At 45.3% G+C, this 20,163-nt stretch overlaps 1 long non-coding RNA gene across 1 annotated transcript in view; it reads right to left on the reverse strand.

The window, feature by feature from the left end:
- The window catches only part of LOC141580228 (uncharacterized), a 36,413-nt gene extending 16,966 nt beyond the window's left edge, over window positions 1-19,447 (reverse strand). Inside the window, exons 1-3 of the long non-coding RNA XR_012512372.1 lie at window positions 19,247-19,447; window positions 15,279-15,483; window positions 4,032-4,186 (exon numbers count right to left, since the gene is read on the reverse strand). This is a non-coding gene — a long non-coding RNA (uncharacterized LOC141580228). The remainder of the gene's footprint in view (window positions 1-4,031; window positions 4,187-15,278; window positions 15,484-19,246) is intronic.
- Between the last annotated feature and the right edge of the window lie 716 nt (window positions 19,448-20,163).

The raw sequence follows: 20,163 nt of genomic DNA on the forward strand, positions 1-20,163 counted from the left end.
AACTGAGGCACAGAGACTTGCCCAAGGTCACACAACTGGTATGTGAACAAGCCTGAAAGCTGTGCTCTTAACTTCTAAATTTCAGAGCCTAGAGATGGGGTCATTGGGAGGATCAAGTGTGACATTGTAAATAATGACACCACAGGCCTCCTTGAATACGAGCTCCCTTCCCCAGGGGCCCCCTCCTGCACCCTCTCACTCAGTGTCTCACCCTTGAAGAAAGAGTGTAAGCCATCCGCCAGGTTTGCAGCTTTTCATAAGCTCTGAAAAGTGACTCAGCCCAACCACACCCTCTCTTGTCTCTGACTGGTCACCGCGCTTTATTTCTAACTTCTGCAGAAATGACTGCAGAACAAATTGGCCTCTGAGAGGAGAGAGGAAAGCGTGAGAGAGAATCTGTTTCTACACAAGGAATTCAAGTGTTTCGCCCTGTGGGGACTGCATCCTGGGAGGTGGCAAGAACACACAGGTGGACTCACCACACTCAGGTAGCTTGTTTCAGTTGGAAATGAGTGAAGACTGGGGTTGGGATTGGGGATGAAGTAGAGTGGAGTTAGATGTTCTCCATCTGGACTTGGAGACAAGAACAAGTTGCTCCAGGAGTGGCCTGGAGCAACTAGGAGTGGCCTGATGGCCTATTTCTAGCAAGTGCATAAAGAAGCCCATAAGCTCTGACTCAGTGATGACAGCCTTCTAAACAGCATCAGTCCCATTTCCTACATCACTAAAGTCATTCTTCCTTCCTCCACACCTCCTGCCGTTCCCTGTAACAGAAAGCTTCCATCTCGGATGAGGTGGGGAGGAGGGGAGAGAGTTTCATCTTTCCTTTCACAGTTAGCTCTTCTCTCCTTCGTTTGTGTGGAGGAGAGACTGGCATAATTGTTGAGGTGGCAAGAGGCTGACACCCATGTCTATGTTTCTCATATGTAAACGTCCCCCTCAGGTGTGGCCTCTTTCCTGGCCACAGTTTTTCAAGCATCTGGCTAAAGGTCCACTAGGAAGACCCAGAACTACCCTCAGCTGGACTACAGGGTCCAGATGAAAAGTATCAAGGAAACTTTAGTTTCAGATCCAAAGTAGTCTCAAATTCATTTTTACCAGTTATAAAGTCCATCTTTTCATCCCCATCAAACTACCATGTATAATATTTAATTGGTTCAGGACTTTGAGGGGAGAGGAGTGTAATTCTTCGTGACTCTTACAAACTCCAACACTGAAAGGCAATCAAGGGCTGGCTGGAGGCACCCTCCTTGCAGAACTAGGATGCATGGCTGTGCCCGTGCTGCCTGTGCACTTCACATGTTACTCCATTTCTTCCTTCAGTGCTACTGTGGGTGGTGAGCATAAGGCACCACAGAGGTGTTTGAGGAAACTTTTATTTTTGTTTATTTATTTATTTATTTATTTATTTTGAGATGGAGTTTTGCTCTTGTTGCCCAAGCTGGAGTGCAAATGGCACGATCTTGCCTCACTGCAACCTCCGCCTCCCAGGTTCAAGCGATTCCTCTGCCTCAGCCTCCTGAGTGGCTGGGATTACAGGCATATGCCACCACACCCAGCTAATTTTGTATTTTTTAGAAGAGATGGGGTTTCTCCATGTTGGTCAGGTTGTTCTCAAACTCCTGACCTCAGGCGATCTGCTTACCTCAGCCTCCCAAAGTGCTGGGATTACAGGCATGAGCCACCACGCCCAGCCAGAAACTTTTATTTTTTAAGGCTCAGCTCCAATATTACCATCTCTGACAGACACAATTCCTAAGAGCACAGAGATACCCCCCAACAAGCTTCTAAATTAGGCACATGACTACAAATGGTCTGTGGCATATCATCGTGCTCATTAAATATTGACTCTCTCCCCTTCAAAATGCATTTCTCCACTCCACAGACCTTGGGCTTGGTCAGGAAATTGGCTTTGGCCAACAGGACATGGGTGGCAGTAACGGCGTATGGTCAAAGCCCATGTCTTAAGAGGCATCCTGTCCTGCAGATCAGGCTCACAGTGGCCTCCTGACACCCGAAGAATGAGAGACACATAAGGCAAACCTAGACCAAATCTAACCTAGGGCAAAACCCCGCTTAGATCAGCCAGCCCCCGGCTGGCCTGTAGACATGAAAACAAGAAATAAATGTCCATTGTTATTTGCCATTGAGTTTCTGGTTTTGTTGTGTAGCATGATCGTGATTATAGCTTATGAATACACTCTCTAAGATGATCATAGAAGAGAAAAATTGATGATGCCTAGGTGGTCAAGGAAGACTTCAGAAAGAAACGACTGCAGCGAGTCCAAAAGGGTGAGCTGAACTCAGAGTTAGGGGCATTAAGAGTGAACCTCTATGGGTCACATGTGGATGTATCAGTGGGACATGCACAAACGTGTCCGTGCTAAAGCGCACCACATACATTTCCACATGCCAGTTTCGAGGACAGGGTGTGGTACAGAAGAAATCCCCTTCTACAAGTTCTAAGTGTTGACTTCTCTTTAAGCCAAGAGGATTTTTCCCCAATGAATTAATCTTCTGTATTATGATGATGTTAGGTTTATCTTGAGTGAAACGTGGCTGTAAATTTTATCTATGGCTTAAGACATAATTGCAGGATGGAAAATTCAACAACCAAGGAAAACGTCGCTATCAGCGTCACCTTGCTGGGAGGTGAAGCGGAACCTAGACGCAGGACACGTGGCACTTCCTCCAGCATCTTCTCCTCCTGGGAGCTTATCACCTCGGCCACTCAGATGAGTTATCTGCCCAGTTTAGGAAATCATTACAAGTAGGCTAAGTGGGACTTTTCTGTCACTAAGCTTTTTCAGCACACTCACTTGACCACAGGGCCAGAAGGAACACAGAGGACATATTCCAGGCCAAACTTCCACAGAAGGCTCCCCGAATGTTCAGTAAAATATTACTGCCTCCGAATGTTAAAAAGTGTCACTTTAAAAAAAGCACTGCTCACTAGTCAGATAAACGTGGGCAACACTGGATTCAAGAAAGGCAAACAAGCATTCTCTTCCCAGGACTTCTCGAAATAGTTAACAGGCTAGGGTGCACTGTGAGTCTTCAAGAGAGACGATTGGATGCAGCTTTCCAAACTATTTACTTTCCAAATTCCCCACCCTGCACCCCCGAACTATGTTTTGGGTGGATATAAAGGTTCTGCAGTTCACTAGCACACATTTTTGTATTGAAAATTATTCAGTAATATCCCTGAATACCGCAAGAACTTGCTTTCACTGTTGGAGAGTGGTCAGAGTGAGCCCATGTCGACCTGCCCACGGCTCCTCCCTCCCCTGGAGCTCTGCTGCAAAATTGTGCTTTCTACCCATGACTGATTTTCAGGCATTCACACACAGGGGTTCTGCCCTCTCAAGTCAGACTTCTACTGTTTTAATTCCTAGCCTACAATTTAAGTACCGTCATTAGTGGAGTAAATTAGGGAAATGGAAGAAAACACATTCATTTGACTCCAACACATATTGAGTCTTTGACCTTCAGCCAGTTACTTAACTTCTCTGAGCCTTAGTTTCTGTAAAGTGGGGACAAGAGGTAATGCATATCATGGGCCTAGCTTAGAGGCTGGCACATGGAGGCTCTCATGAATGGTAACTACCGTGGTTATCACTCTGGAATTGCTGCCTCCCAGCCCCAGTCCTTAACCCTCAATGTAGCCCACAGTGAGTTCCAAGAAGTATCCCCTCTGCTCAGGGCTGCAGATCCTTGCAAAATTCAATCTACATCAGCATTTACTAACACTGACTATGTGCCAGGCTCCATGCAAGACTCTGGGAGCACAGCAACTAATAAATAGGATAATTATCCTCAAAGTTCTCACAGCCAGGTAGGGGACACAGCAAAGAACCTTCAGCTCAAAGTTCTTGGGAAAATGAGTGTCTCAAATTAAGAGAAGCAGAGGATCTGTCTGAGCCTGCCTGAACAACTGAAGAACGGCGACACCTGTACACACAGGGCTTCTGCCACTGTAAGATGCTTTTGCTATCCCTCTGCAGACACGTTTTTGTCTGGAAGTAACATACCTCAATCACCCACCACCACTCCCAATATATATGTACTGCGTCCCTGGATGCTGGGCACAGAATCAGAAATCTGCACTCCAACCACTTCGAGAACAGACGTAGAAGCTAAGGCCTCGATACGGAGATCCTCTCATTTCTTCCTGCAGCCGTTGATCCTGGATGAAAAAGAACAAAATTCTGAAAGCACAGTATGTTGTTCAAGAGCAAGAGGACACGTTCATGCTGGATGGAGACGCTGCCCTGTGCTTTCCCCTTACATGTAAATGAGCAATATTTGTTTTACCCAGATTGTACTTACTGGATCCTAAAGGTCTGCTTCCCTAAACCATAATCACCATATTTTTTTAAAGTCCTGTTCCTCCCTTGACCTGGCCCCAAAGATGGAGATGAATGTGGACTTCTCCAATCGGCAGGTTATTTTTTCAGAGGATTTCAAGAGTCTGCTCCCAATCATTCATCTTCCCCAGGGAGTTCAAGTCACACAGCAGAAACAGAGTTCAGTGTTCGATATCTGAAGAAGCCTTGCCAATGTCAAGGGTGTGAAAAACATGAAGGTACACCCAGCTGAGGTCATTTATTCAATAAATATTTGTGGGGTGTCTAGTGGGTGCCGGGCACTGGGCTCGATACTAAGGATACGTTGACAACAGCAGTAACAGCAACAATAGCAATGACGGTAGAAGGCGCCAACTCCAATTGAATGCTCAGCACCTGCCCGGCACTCATTTAATCCTTTACTCTTTACCACAACCCTGTCAGAGAGATACTATTGTTTTTCACTTTTTATACATCAAGAAACTTTGAAGCATAGCAAGTGGCCATCTGTCATCATAATATCTGGTGGCAAAAGAACAAAAAAAAGATTTGCTTCCCCCAACCCTGGAGCCCTCCATCACCTACTAATAGAAATGGAATCTTGTTGGAGATGCAAATCCACCCCAGACCTACGGTATCAGAATCTGCACGTTCAGCAAGATTCCCAGGTGACTGTGTGGACATAGTGAAGTCTGGGGAAGCACACTCAAGGAAGGTTAGGACACCGTCAAGGAAGGTTAGGACCAGCTCTCACACAGCTAGGAAATGGCAGAGCCAGGACTAGGGCCCAGCTGTTTCACTTCGCCAAGACACCTTGCTATCTCTCCACAGTGACTGAGACAGATGTTGCCCTCAAGTTGCCCACAGGCCAGTAAGAGAGACAGACAAGTAAACGGGCAGTGACCAGAGACTGGGGTAAATGCCACCGAGTGGGTGCCATGGGGGTTTGTAGCAGCATGGCATCCCATAGAGGGCACTGGAAACTGGCGTGTCCTATCCAACGTGTCCAATGAGGCCCCATTTCTAATGGTCAGTGATAGAGGACTCCAGGGAGGTGGGGAGGGAAATCTTATTTGCTACTAGACATTGTGATGAGGACAGCTGGCCACTCCCTTTCTGATGCAGACCCCAAATAACCTCTTAGTTAATGACGTCATGGCTGCTGTCACACCTATCATATCTCCCACAATACCAAGCATATTGTTAGGAGATTACTAACCTAGCTACCCTCAGATAGGGCTTCTATAAGCCTCCCACTATTCTAAGTGTTTCACAGACATTCGGCCACAAACAGAGACCCAAGGAGGAAGTTACAGTTGTCATCAGCCCCATTTTACAGATGAGGAAACTGAGGCCCAGAGGTTGTGACTTAGTGACTTGCCCAAGGTCATACCACCACTAGGTGGCAGAATGGGGCTCTGAACCTGTGCCAGCCTTTAAAGGAGAATGCCCAGGGCTCTTCTGCCAACTTGCCCCTTGGCTCTCACCTAACCTTCCACATTCCTAATAAAGAGGCCCAGGGTCAGAGAGGTTAAGTCGTCTGTGCAAGGTCACACAGCTAATGAGAGGCAGAGCCAGGATGCAGACAGAGGTGGGCCTGAGCCCAGGCCCATTCATTTTAATGGCTCTACAGAAAAGTCAGAATTTGAGTTTCTGCTCAGATTCCCAAGTGGTTGGCTCTCCAGCTGTAACAAGACTTAAAATCTGTTCATGGCTACCAAAAAGAAAAGGAAAGTGAATGCAGCCACTGAGGACTGGGGCCATAATCTAGGTTCCACACTCCCGAAAGGAAGTGTGCTCTTTTCATCCTGGAGCTCTTCCATGTCTAATGCATTCGCTGGATTTTGTGGTCTCTGATCAAAATGAGGTCCATTCGCCTTCATCCTTCCTAGGCAAAAGGAACAAGGAATCATTCTAGAAATATCACCCTGTTGCAGACTTTGGAGGAGAAACTGAGTCCCTTTTAAAGCCATGACTGCCCGAGACTCAGGGGGCTGGAACAGGGTTGGGGAAAACAGGCTGTGGATGCTAAGGCAGCCCCTCTCACCCCACCCTGCTGGCCTAGGCCCCTGCGGAGCTTCCTGACCCGGCAGCCCCACAGGACCTGCTCCCTTCCACCTGTTGGAGTAACATTCCTCCTCCTCCCTTCAGCCAACTCTGCCTGAGAGCCAACCACTCCGACCCACCACCGAGTCTCTTGCCGTCAGCACTCCTGTCAGAGCGCTGATTGCTAATAAAAGCAGTGCAATTGTTGATTGAGAATAAGAAATAAAAATAAAGCACTAGAGGTGACCATCCACGGTGCCAGGCCCTGTTTCAAGCTTGCTGGTCTTAAAGCCAGGGAAACAGGAAAAACTGCTCCCAGCTTAGACCAGCTCCCACGCGGCCCAACCCAGTTCCTTGAACCAGCATCCATCACCTCCCTTCAAAGTGTTTTTCCTTCCTGTACCAGCCCACGTTCTCACCTGGAGATACCAGAACCCACCCCTATCTCAGTGTGTCCTCGGCAGGTTATACCTGTCACCATCACCCACCACCATGGGGATACGTGCTCATTTATTTACAGTGACGTACTTCAGGGCCAGAGGTGGGGCAGAGGAGTCTGGGACCATAGGTGTGAGGAATATAGAAACACTGGGTGGTAGTGTTTCAGAGATGGGGGAGGGGAGAAAATACAGCAACACAGTGCATAGCAGTGTCCAGTCCTGGTTCAAGCCTCAGGGATGTCCCAGGAACATTGGGCAATGTTTGCTGATATCCAGGCAGACATCCCTCATCAGCAAGGAGGTCAGTCCATACACAGCAGGTACCTGGTACAGTTCAGGGTCAGGGTCTTAGGCAAGGCTCAGCCTGAGTCCTCTGAAGGTCTGGGGAACTGGAAAAATCCCTGGAAACTTATTTCAAGAGGGTTCAAGGTAAAGGCCAGTTGTACGTTGTGGTGGTGGTGTCAGGGGTAAGGGGGAGTTATTAACTATGGCAGGGACTTTGGGGTCTCAAGAGGAAATAACCTGTGACTCTGGTAACATTTCAAGGGCTCAGGGTCAGTTCTGGGTCCCTGAATCACACTGGAAGGTGATCTGAGAGTGATCATTACTCCCCACCACTAACCCTCACACCTGGGAGTGAAGAGGAGCTGAGGCTTCTTAAACAGTTCCTGCGTTCGGCTCAGGCTAGCCTAGGATCTTTGGGAGAGATGGGGACTGCACAGTTAGGTTGGCTCGGCTGTAAGGAGGGCCAGAGGGCAGAGGCAGAGACATAGAGGGATGAGGAGAAAGACCCCTCCTATGTCACTCCTTCCTATCCAACTTGTAGGACCCATATTATTTCCTCATGGTTTTGTGGTCTCCCAGTTGGGTAAAAATAGTGTCATAAATGTTTTCCAGATCTTTCCTTTGGAGACATTATTATATACCTGGTGAGATATATATTCACAACAATCAAAAATAGGAGATTTTGAACAAAGTCCTGGGATTCTTGTCTAATTGGACCAGTTTGGGTCACAGGAGCATCCCTTAGAACTGTGGCTGGAAGAATGTGATGTGCAGGTGTGGAAGATGTCATTCATGTTCAGCCAATCAGGGCCCACCCCTGAGCTGGAAGTGGATTAAATCCAATCTACATGGACAAATAGGAGATCTGGGATCCTTTTGTGAAGAAGGAAGGGAGAAATAGATGCTAGGGAGGCAGGCAGCCATGGACCACTAAAAGCTGCCAGAGACTGAGGACCTGTCAAGGGCTGTGTGTTTTATGCAAACTCTCTCACTGAGTTATTAGATTTAAAATGAACTTTAGAGATGCTTTAGTCCAGTGATTCTCACCAAGTCAGTATTCCACCTTAGGGGAACATACCAGAATCTCTGGGGGGAAGTGTGAGATTTCCATATCTAACAGAAAAGGAAGTGAGTTTTTTGAAGACTGGGAAACACTGCCCAATTACATCATGAGTAACCTTCCAAAACTCTGACACAGCAGTCTAGCATAGTGTTAAAGTGTTTCAGTCTCTGAAGTTAGACAGACTTGAATTTGAAGAACCCTACTTGTGTCACTTCACAGCTTTCTGCCCTTGGATTCTCATCTTTACCAGCCTCGGGCTTCTCATCTGTAAAAACAGAAATAATAGCAAAACTCTCAGAAGCTTTCTATAACCACTGAATGAGATCAGGAGCAAAGCGTGCTCAGCACATGTCTTGAACAAAGGAGGTTCCTAGCAGTTGGTAGCCTATGGCACCATGTAAGTGTGGAGAATTGGCATCTCATGTGCCACTGGGAACATACGGTGGGAAGCAACAACCCAGCCCAGTGCCCTCCTTTGTAGATAAGAAAACTGAAGCCCAAATTGGAGAATATTGTGACTAGGGCTCCACAAGGTGAGGGTAAGAGAAAGAGCTTGTTCCAATTAAAGAGAAGGCGTGACTCTTGATCTCTGGTTCAGGGCCTCCTATCAGGCTGCATCTTGACCTTCAATCACACCCGCCCCTGTTCTCCCCACCACAGAATCCCCCATATGTCTGGCACAAACAGAAGTCCACACCCTTCTTGAGTATCTGCATGGCTGGGGGCAGGGAAGTGAGCCCGTGTCTTACCAAAGACCTTTCCGGGAAATGGACTTCAAAGAATTTATCATCAACATCTGACCACCTTCTGTCCATGCTCCTCAGCCAGGTTCTGTTCCCAATTATCATTATTGATCTGGGAGGGAGGAGAACTGCTGAAGTATCACTCAGCTTCTTAAAGCAGCTGCTGCTGCAGCAGCAACAGCAGATGAGAACTGGTTCTCCCTGTGCTGGCTAACTGGCTTCAATTGGGTGATCTTGTTACTAGGAGCTTGGGCTCCCTTAATGAGCATCCCTCTGCGGGTATCTTTCTGATGGTGTTATTAGACACATGGTAAGTACACCTCTGAAGGCCTCTGCATCTGCCATTGCCTCTCCACACAAATACACATATGCAACACAAAGCATGCAGACACACACACACACACATGCCCCACAGCTTCCCTGCATGTTTCCTTTCAAGGAGATTTACATAGCCTAATAGGTAGACAATGACTCCCTGCTGTATCCCCACAAGGTCTGGATGGTGCTCAGTTAATGCAAGTCCCTGCCAAGCTGACCATACAGACCCCTCTATGCTCTACTCAGATCCTCCTGGCCTCATCTGTTTCCAATTGCAGCCTCTGCTGCTGTGACCAGGTAGGCACAGGCTTGGGCCAGCTTTATGCAGCTACAAATTGACAGTTCCTAGCTCGAGACACACTGCACCTCTTGGCTATCTCCCTTGAGCGTCTCCCTGATGCCTTGGTGTGGGATACTATGGGAAACGTTCCCAGCACCCACACACGCACAGCCAGGAGGTGCAGGTATCGATATCAATATCCTTGAGGCAATGCTGTGACCCATGGGTGACAGCAATCAGTAGATAAATGTCCCTCTTCTGCCTCTAAGTATGTTGGCTGAGACACATTTCAGAGGACTTTTCAGATGGTCTTGTGGGACTGAGCGGCCAGTGGCTTCCGACTGTAGCCAGGTTAATGCATCTTTGCACTGGCTTGCTCTCCTGCCTGGTTCCGCTCTCTTGGTCCTTTGCTTCTGCTTCCTGGGATCATAGTCTCAAAAATGTGCTTGTACATAAGCTTTTGTCTAAGGCTCTGCTTTCAAGGGTCCCAGCCTAAGAGATGGTTGTTTCCCACAGTGGCCTGGAACTCAGCCCCTCAGGATGGGATCTTAGTGCTTGATCACTCACCAGTCAATGGCAATAAGGACCCCAGTGTCAGTGGGAAGTAGAGGGGTGATGACCCCTGACACCCAGTGGCATCCAGATAACTAAGATTTCCACCTGAGGCTGACAGAGATGAAGAGCTAGTTGGAAGGTGAGATGTGGGTTATGGTGGTTATGGCACTTGAATGTGCAGAGACAATAATAATTATATAGATTAGAGTGGGGCAGCCTTTTGTTAACGGCACTGAACACCTTGAAATAAGAGAACAAAAGGCACGAGATCTCCAACTGTAGATTCAAGCTATGCTATGAAAACCAGAAGGCCTTTATGGAAGCTTTGATGTGACTTTCATTTCCCGTAGCCATGAGACAGACGGGGCCAAAACCTGGCCAGGATCTCATTGAAAGGGTGACAAGTGTTACAAAGGAAATCAAATATACAGCTTCAATAGGTCTTCTACATCAAAATCAAGGCCCTGATGGAAAAGGCGTGAAATCTTGCAATGTGGGGTGGGAGCATTTGAATGGAAAAACCCAGAACTCTTAAACCTCCAGATCTGCCTTAACTCTAGGCTGGCAGAAGTCTCCCCCTTCCCTTGTCTCAGAAGAATAGTTTCCCCAGTCTGGAGGTCCAGCAATAGCCTCCCCCGAGGCAGGTGCTTGCAAAACAGGGCTTGTCCTTCTAAATATCTGTCTCTTCCACCACTCATTAGCTTCAGACCAATAACTAGGGTTGGGTCTCAGTGCAGCCTCTCTAAGTGCAGTCCCTGCTCCTGGAGAAAATATCAGGGGGCCAGGCACGGTGGCTCACTCCTATAATCCCAGCACTTTAGGAGGCCAAGGCAGGTGGATCACCTGACATCAGGAGTTCGAGACCAACCTGGCCAACATAGTGAAACCGTGTCTCTACTAAAAATATGAAAATTAGCTGGGCATGGTGGTGCGTGCCTGCAGTCTGAGCTACTCGGGAGGCTGAGGCATGAGAATCGCTTGAACCTGGGAGGTGGAGGTTGCAATGAGCTGAGATTGTGCCATTGCACATCAGCCTGGGTGACAAGAATAAAAAACTCTGTCTCAAAAAAAATTTTTTGAAGAAAGAAAAGAAAATATTAGGGCCCAGATTATATGCGTAAGCAGGAATTTGGGGAACATGTGTGGAACTGGATCTCAAAGGTATTATAAGGGAGGGTGAGTTGGAATATAAGGTAGGATGGGGGAGAATTTGTTGACATGGGGAAACTTAGCTATAACTGGCGGAGCCTCTCCTAACGAGTGACTCCTCGGAGCTTGGTCATCACCACAGCCTGTAATAAATGAGACAAGAATTCTGGTATTGCTCTGGCATAGTATCAAGGAAGCGGTCAGAAGGCTCGGGGACATTATTTCTCTGTAGCCTATAAACTGTCATTACTGTAATAAGGACCAAGTGGAAGCCTCTAACTTTACACAAAGGAAGCCATACTTGGTTATCTCTCTATCTATCTTGCCCATAAAAAACCCTTGATATATAACTCCAGTATCCCAATAGAGTAGTGAATCAGATGTTATCCTGTACCCTTAGAAGAATTGTGGAGATCAATGCCACCACAAAAATGTGAGGATGTTCTCCTCTGCAATTCTACTTTCTCAAGAAAACGGCACATGGCAGGTAAAGGTGAACTGCCTTACACATAACACGGTGGGAGTCCCAACCCCAGGTGCCACGCAGTATCTTTACTGAGCAGACCAACATATTATCTAGTATTTGTATGTGATTATTAATTTGTCAAATATATTATTCTGGATATTTTTCAGTTAGGATGATCAAAAGCAGTTTGTCTTTACACGGGAAGGACAGCAGCACACCTTTGCTTGCGCTGGAAACAGGTTGACTCGCCAGTTGTCTGTCACAGGGTAGTCTCCAGAAGAGATTTCATTTATCTCAACATCCCAAAGAACCCTACTCAGCTTTACACAGAGCAGCTTAAGAGTGCTGATCTTGGAGGTGGCGGGGCTAGGGGAGGGTTAGCAGGGGTGGCAGGATTGAGGAGGGATAACATTAGGAGAAATACCTAATGTAGATGACAGGGGGATGGATGCAGCAAACCACCATGGCATGTGTCTACCTATGTAAGAATCCTGCACGATCCGCACCTGTATCCCAGAACTTAAAATATAATTAAAAAAAAAAAAAAGAGTGCTGCTTTGTGTAAAGGCCTAGGTGAAATCTTGGCCAGGCTGGTCTCAACCTAGGCCTAGACTTACCCTAGGCCTATACCATGCACTTTTTGCCTCCCATCCTGAGGTTCTCAGTTGGTATTGCAGTGTGGGATACTGTGGAAATGCACTCAGTACCTAGGCATGCGTGACCTAGAAGTGTGGCAGAGTAATACCCTGTGAGGCCAACTTTTGAGCAATGAGTAATGAGAAGATAATGTACAAATACTTCCCTCGTTCTATCCCTAGTCAGATGGTCTTGGGGGATCAACCAACCAGTCAACCGCAGTAGTGGTCAGCCTGATAATGCATCTTTATGTTGACTCTCTTTTCCCTGCCTCCCCTCCTCTATCCTTCACTTCTCTTCTCTGGCATCATACTCCTCACCAAAATACTCATATACATATGCCCATGTCTCAAGCTCTGCTTTCAGGAAAACCCAGACTGGGACAGATTTCCCTGGAACAGGGAGTGAGGAAGGAAACAGTCTTCTCTGTTCCTTGACCTTGTTTCTCTTATTTTAGAATGAAAGCAAGGGAATCCTGGAGTTAGGCGATCCAGTGCCATGAAAGGATTCAAAAAGTGACCAGCTCACTTTGTCAGAGAGAAAGGATGTAAAGCCACCTCTCTTTAGGAGGGAGGAAGCAATTTTTACTTTGAAGGTTCTGTGAGAGGCAGGGCTAGTTACAAATAAAAAGGAGTATACTCCTTGGGAGGCTGATAAGCAGATTTGTTTGATCTACAAATGATCATACCTCTCATATAATTTTTAGGAAGCAGAATGTTCCTTTTCCATAAAATATTTTCTCTTCAGGTGCTTGAATACCTGCTTGGTAGTTTTGTTTCTTGTATGAAGCATTGCCGCTTTTAAAATGCACACCCTCAGAAAGCAGACATCACTAGCTAAAATGCTTGATCAGGCCAGGCAAGTAACTCAAATGAAGAGTGCTGGGTTGCAAGGAGGCATGCATGCCCCAGCTAAAAGGGGCAGCAGATCACCAACTCCAGCTGATGCTGCCATATCAGTAATATGAACCCAGTGTTGCCTGCTCTTCCGATTTTTTAAAAGAAGCTGGAAATCCAGATATTAATATGAAATCTTCTAAATTTTTAGGATTGGCAGCTAATTAAAAAGTTTTGAGGGCAACATGAAGGCAAAGAAAACGTGTCCATGATCTCGGTTATAACAACTCTGTTTTGAAAATTTTGATCTTGGAAATTCCCAACCTCTCTTTACTTCCTCAATGTCTGGTCAATCTTGTCAAATTCTGCATTGTTCATTCAGCGGTATTAACAGAGTATCTACCATGAATCAGAAACAAAAGTGAGGTACTAACTAACTCTCTGCTTCTGGTGCACAGAGGAGCAGGCAGACAAGTAAAGAAACAATTACGAAACAGTGTGATGAGAGCAACACTGCAAAAAACACAAGTGCTGTTGGAGCCCAAAGGAGAGGCACTCACACCAGCCTGGGAAATCAGGGAAGGCTTCCTGGTGTAGATGACAAGAAAACGAGATGTGATGGATGAATAGAATGTGACTTAGGCAGGTGCAGCAGGTGGAGAGGGGTTGCTCCTAATCAGCTTCTTCTCCCATCCCACTTTCTCAGCCTGAATTCAGACCTTCATCACATGGCACCAGCTATCACACTCTTTTCACTGGTCTCCTTGATTCCGGTCATTTTCCACATTGTTGCAAACCTCTCCTCTCTAAGACAAAAACATGTCCTGTCACTCCCATATGTTAATTTCCTTTCGGGTGACCCCATTGAGTGTGGGAGAAGTTTCCCAATTTCACGATCAACATCCCATCCATCAAAACTTTTTGAGAATACAACTTCATCATAAACATGTTCGCTTATTTATTTACGTATAAATTAGACACCTATAATGTGCTAAGTATCATGGAAATTTTGCACAAAAAGTAGAAAATTTTAAGGGGGAAAATACATATGGTTGAAAATCATAAAACATTTTATATATTTATATATATAATATAGTTTTCAACCATTAAAATAATGAGAGCTATGTAATTGCTCTTCATAAATGCTTTGATACTTTAAAAAAATCTTAGCTTAACACTTTCTGATATAATTGTTTGAAGGTCAAGTTGAAAGTATGTTTATTTAGTACACAGTTTTCATGACTTAGGCTGAAAGGCATGCAAAAGGCATGGAGATCACAGTGGAAGGCATACTTTTGCCTGCACTTTCTATGTTAGACTCATTTTCAATCCCATCTACCAATTATACAAAAGATATGAACATGTGCCTACTATAGAGCTCCATATTCCACGTACAATTGTTCATTTCTGCAAAGGAGTTGGAAGTCATGGCATTTATATATTTTAAACAAATGCATACAATGTCCTCCAGGATTTTCTATGTAGGAGATTTTTTAACACTTTAGAAAATTCTGTTTCCGAGTTTTTATAGAACACAGATATAACTGTGTTTATAAATGACATTCTGACAAAATTTTAGGCAATAAGATCATGTAATGGTGGAATCACTTCAAACATCCATTTTTAAATGTTCTTCCTTCTGTGCACACAAACCCATTTGAAAAAAACAGTTCCTTTCTCACTCATTGTTAAAAAATATCGCCTTTAACTTGAAAGGGCAGATTACAGATGTTTACTTTTTCAAAAATATCTAATAGCAACAGCTACCTGTCATCACTGGAAAGGTCAGCAAATTTGGAAAACTTGTCTTTTTGTAAAAGAAAATTATATCTCTCATCTTTAAGTTCAGTGAATTAGCCAGAGGCCCTCTGGGTAGCATAGATCAAGCATATAAGCTTAGCGATCAAGATCTTTCTTGCCTTCCAAAGCGTCTTTTGCTGAATGTATCCAGAACCCATTTTTATCTGGTTAAATGAATAAAGCAAACTTCACCAATCCACTGAACTCCCCCTGAAGCATTTCTTCCCACCCCTCTATCGGAGTATTTATCAGCTTGCACTGTGATCTTTTATTTTTTTCATGTTCGAGTCCCCGAGGCGGGTATGGGTGCATTACCTTGAATGTCCAGCCTCCTTCCACATCTCTGAGCGCCCAGTACCCAGCACACCCTGTGACTCGGAGCAGGTGCCAGCAAACACTTGCTGAGTACATATAAGAGATGAGTGGGTTTCCTCAGGATGAAACAAACACATTTGGGTGCCTTCCTTGGTAGTGACCCATTCTCTATATGTTGATGTTCATAGCCATGAAAATAGTATTTCTGAAAAGGAAATCCAGGTTGGAATTATTAAAATCGTTTTTAAAAAGACCTTTACCTATTGAAAGCATAATCCATTAATAATGTGTTTTATACTAAAGAGATAATGGGAACCTCCCACAGGGAGATGAAAGTATGACTGGAATTTAGGGTCAATACTCTTTCTCCAAAATTGCTTCATCCCTCTGAGATGCAAACAGCAGGAAACACATCAGCCCTCCCCCAGCTGGCAGGAGGAGCACCAGAGAGCAGAGATGACTTAAGCCAGAGAAGAGGCATTATCTAGACAATTTCATTAACCATCTTCTTTATGATGACCCTGCAGACCACTCCAGCTGGTCTCCCTTTGCTCTGGCCAGCAATCAGGAATTTTCTCGTCTCTGGCCGTGGACAGTGCTGCCTTTATTGGCAAAAGCAGAGGTTGTGGGGGTGGGAGTGGGGATAGGGGTGGAGCTGGCTCTAGAATTTGGGGTTGTACCTCTGTGGAACATAGCTTATACACCAGTCCCAGACACAGCTAAGTCCCCAACTCTCTCCCAGTGACTGAAGGAGGCTCTGTCATTCCTGATTCATGGAGTCACTGAGTCTCCAGGCTGGAAAGACCTTAAAGGCCATCTTATGCTTGAGCACCTTTAGTGACAGGAGATTTACTACCTCCAAAGGCAGCCCATTCCATCTTGGAGAGCTCTGGCAGTCGGAACACTCTCCCCTACACTGAGCCTCAGCTAAGCTTGCTTTTCCTTGGGGTCACCCCTCTAATCAGAGCACAACAAGGGTGGTGTCAGGAAGCAGTTGCCCCCCTGGTGCAGAAAATAGGGGGAATGTTGTCTGTAGAGACTGTGAAAACAATAATAAAACAGACGAAAAGCCGGTCTGCATTTAATTATTACCACCATACTCTGGCAGCTCTAAACAATGTTAGTGGTAAAATCCTCCTCTTTAACAGAAGCTTTTATTGGTCAAGTACTAAGCAATTATTATGGTTATGCTATTGAGTTTTAATAATAATGATAATAGATGTAATAAGCTTCCATTTGGCACATTTTTATTACTTACCCTTTAATGACATTGTATTCTACATGGGCACTAATTTGGAGAAGTCCCAGTTATACAACTGACCTCAACACAGGCAAACTCAGCTATACATGCTCATTTCAAGAGAAAATTCTTAAGATTTGAATCCATTCCAGTTTGTTTCAAGCACGGTTCATGTCTCCAACTCCTGTGGTACTTACATATTCCTGAGTTTAAACGGTAAATTTGAAATAACTATCATAATGATGAAGACAAAAACAAAACAAAAAAACAGAAAATTAGTTTCTTCAATCATAATGTTCTATGTGAGCCCTTGAAATTTTTTTTTAACTTAAAACAGTGAAACGGTGAGAACTACAATTATTTTTTTGTTCAGTACGTGTAATTTTTAGTTTATGTGCATTGAATTTGAATAATATCTTTAAAGCTGAAATTCATCATTCTTTTTCAAGTGCTAATTGTTTTTTAACTGAAGAGTTAATCAGGAAAATAAAACTGTAATGTTATTATTTATTATTGCAACAGAATGTAGATATGTTTGTCCTTTTCTCAAAAGCTACACTAACATAATAAAAATATTAATCCATTACTTTTTTCTCTTTTATTCTACAATATTCTTTGTATTTTTTACTGCTATGACTATATACATTAAGTTTAATAAAAGAAAATTTTCACTGCTGCTCTTCCTTTGTGGCCATTGGCATTTGTTTCATTTTATGTTTATTACTGAAAAAAGTCTTGTTGGATAGGGGAGGGGATTGTTAAATGTGATCCTCTCTAGATGTCAAGTACACCAGGTGCTCCATCAATTCTAATCCCTTTCTCTGAGCATAGTTCCAGTGTCATGTCCTACCCAGGCTTTTCTAGGTTGATCATCCAGGTTCTCCCAAACATTTCTAATAAAAATGGTTTTGAGTCTTTCTGCTACCTTCACTATAATGGCTATCATTTATCAAACATTCACTGAGTGCCAGATAAAGTACATGATCTCATCTGATCTTCTCTACAACCCTCTGAAGTAGACCTGGTTCTTCCTATTTTATGACTGGGAATACCGAGGCTCAAGAGATAAACTAACTTCCCCCAAATCCTATAGCTGGTATGCAACAGAGCTGAGATGGAAAGTCAGGTAACTGTGACAGCAAAACCCTGTGTAACCCTGCCCCTACCCTCCACTCTCCAACACCCTCACCATCACCATGTGCACTGCAGCTCATCTGTCTTGCTCTTCCTTTGATGGCTTCCAAGACTAAATACCACACACCCTCCAAAGGTACAAAGTCTCAGCTTGGAGAGAGTCACCTCCTTTCCAGAAGCCGTACTTGTACTAATGCTGCCTTTGAGCTCACTGGTTTCATGGGCAGCTGCAGCAGATAGAATGGATCCCAGGAGGAGGTTAACTTGAGCCACAGGGGGTGAGCATATAATATTTGGGACGCATCCAGTCTGAAAGGAAGTAGGGGGTGGGGAGAGCAAACACTAAGATGGAAGAGGGGTGCCTCTGGGCTATCCCAATAAAAGGTCAAAAATTCCTAAGCTCCAGGGACAGAATTATGCACAAGCCCCCACCTATGGAAATGTTCAGGGTCTCAAGAGCCCTGGTCCAGAAAGTGTAATCAGGGGCAAAGCAGAGGAGACCAGCAAACCAAGACCAGAGCCCCACCTTGGTCGGCAAGTCTGTGTGAATCAAGGGTAGAAGGCCTGGGAAAAGGCTGAGTGGGCCAGGGGGCACAGACATATCCCTGCTGCTCTGGGAACAGTGGTTGGGCTTTCATCACCCAGTCAGAGGACTAGGCTGAAGGATTCCAGTTGCCCATGCAAACCCCTTCTGCCCAGGCTGGAGGAGATTCACACAGATGCTATCACCGCCCCGTGGGCCCCGTGGCTCCCTTCAAACCTTACTTCTGTGTGCAAACAACAGAAAGCATCTTCCCAAGGCCACTCGCTAGAGGACAGAGCAGTCTGGACAGCCTGCTAGGCATTTTCTGCTCCCATTATCCCCGTGTGAGGTAGGCAGACTGGGATGAGTAGATCCTTTCTAAGCAGCTGGATGAACTCTGGTCTGAATCAGATTGTCCTCTCATCTTGGGCTTATGCTGACCTCCCATCCTACCTCTGCCTTTCGACTCTGAGCCACCGTACCCTAATCATGAGCATCTGGCTCAGAACAGGCTTGACATGAATCCTTGTTCAAGATCACTTCATTCAGTCCAGCCATGGATCCAGGTAGTTGGGACATTTAGGGTCCCAAATAAGTGGTATGCATGCAGTCAGTCAATGGGGCACTGGGAATCAGCTGGATTCTCCAACTTCAGACAACACCAAAATGTGGACAGATGCTGACTGTTCAGGGCAGAACTTCATTCCATGTTCAGGAGCTGGGAATTGGGCCCACCTCCCAGGAAAAGGATCTAGCAGAACCAGGTAAGGGATAGGGTCCCTGACGACCAGCTGGCAAATCAAAAGCATGTAGGAGCTCCAGCCCTTAAAGAGGATTCAAATGTGGGCCAAGTCTCCACACGGAAGTCAATCCTATAACATGTTCCAGTAAGTGGAGATGAGGGGGGAAGTTCATGGTCAGGGAATAACTTGAGGATTTGTGAACAACCAGGCCCTGCCTCCACATCCACTGTGGCCAGGCTTAGGGCCATGACACTAGACTAGATTCACACTAGTGGAGATGGCCTTCTAACATGCAGACCTGGGCAGGGTCTGGAGGGGCCAAACCTACAAGTAGGCATTCTTGAGGGTTCTAGTTGAGCAAGATGAGGAAGGCGTTGAGAGGTTTGAGCAGGTCCCAAATGCCATGCAGTCTAAGAAATTGCATCTCGGCCAGGCGTGGTGGCTCCTGTCTGTAACTCCAGCACTTTGGGAGGCTCAGGTAGAAAGACTGCTTGAGTCCAGAAGTTCAAGACCGTTGATAGTGAGACCCTGTCTCTACAAAAAAAAAAAAAAAAGAAAAAAAAGAAAGAAAGAAAAAAAAAAGAAGAGAAGGAGAACAAGAAGAAGAACAAGAAGAAAAGAAATTGCATCTTGTCATCTATGGAGTCTGGCATAATGAATAAGCCAAGCATGGATTTTCCAGGCCTGACACTGCATCTTGCTGGCAATGTCCCTCCCATCTCCTTTAGATTAAATGTGGGGAAATGAGAGTATAATGATAAACACCGGTTAGCTGTAGCCAAAGCAGGGGAGATAAGTTTCTCTTCCTGTCTTATGCTTTCTCCCTCCCTTCCCCTCTCTTTCTCTCTTTTTTTCTTCCTCTCTCTCCCTCTCTGAAGAAGCACTGTTCTTTGTCCTAACCTATGGAATGGTGGGTTAATTGGCTTATGGAGCTGCTGAATATGGAACAGAGCCCTAATGGAGATTTAATCAAAGGAGACAGGTATGTCGAGTGAGGTGTAAAAGCCATTGAAGATGAATGGAGACGGATACAATTTTCCCCCCAGAGTTATTCAGAGCAATTTTAATAAAGTGCAAGTTTAACTATGGAATGGATTGTGTGACCAAGTGTCATTTTGCTGCAGGGCACAGCAGGGCAGGTAAGGGAAAGAGAACTTTGAAAGTTGTTTGAAAAAGGTGGAGCCTCTCTGTAACTCACACAATGGGCATGGGGTCAAAGTTCAATGCTCTCCCCACCCCACGACC

Source organism: Saimiri boliviensis, chromosome 11, assembly GCF_048565385.1.
Source record: "Saimiri boliviensis isolate mSaiBol1 chromosome 11, mSaiBol1.pri, whole genome shotgun sequence".
NCBI classification, from domain to species: domain Eukaryota; kingdom Metazoa; phylum Chordata; class Mammalia; order Primates; family Cebidae; genus Saimiri; species Saimiri boliviensis.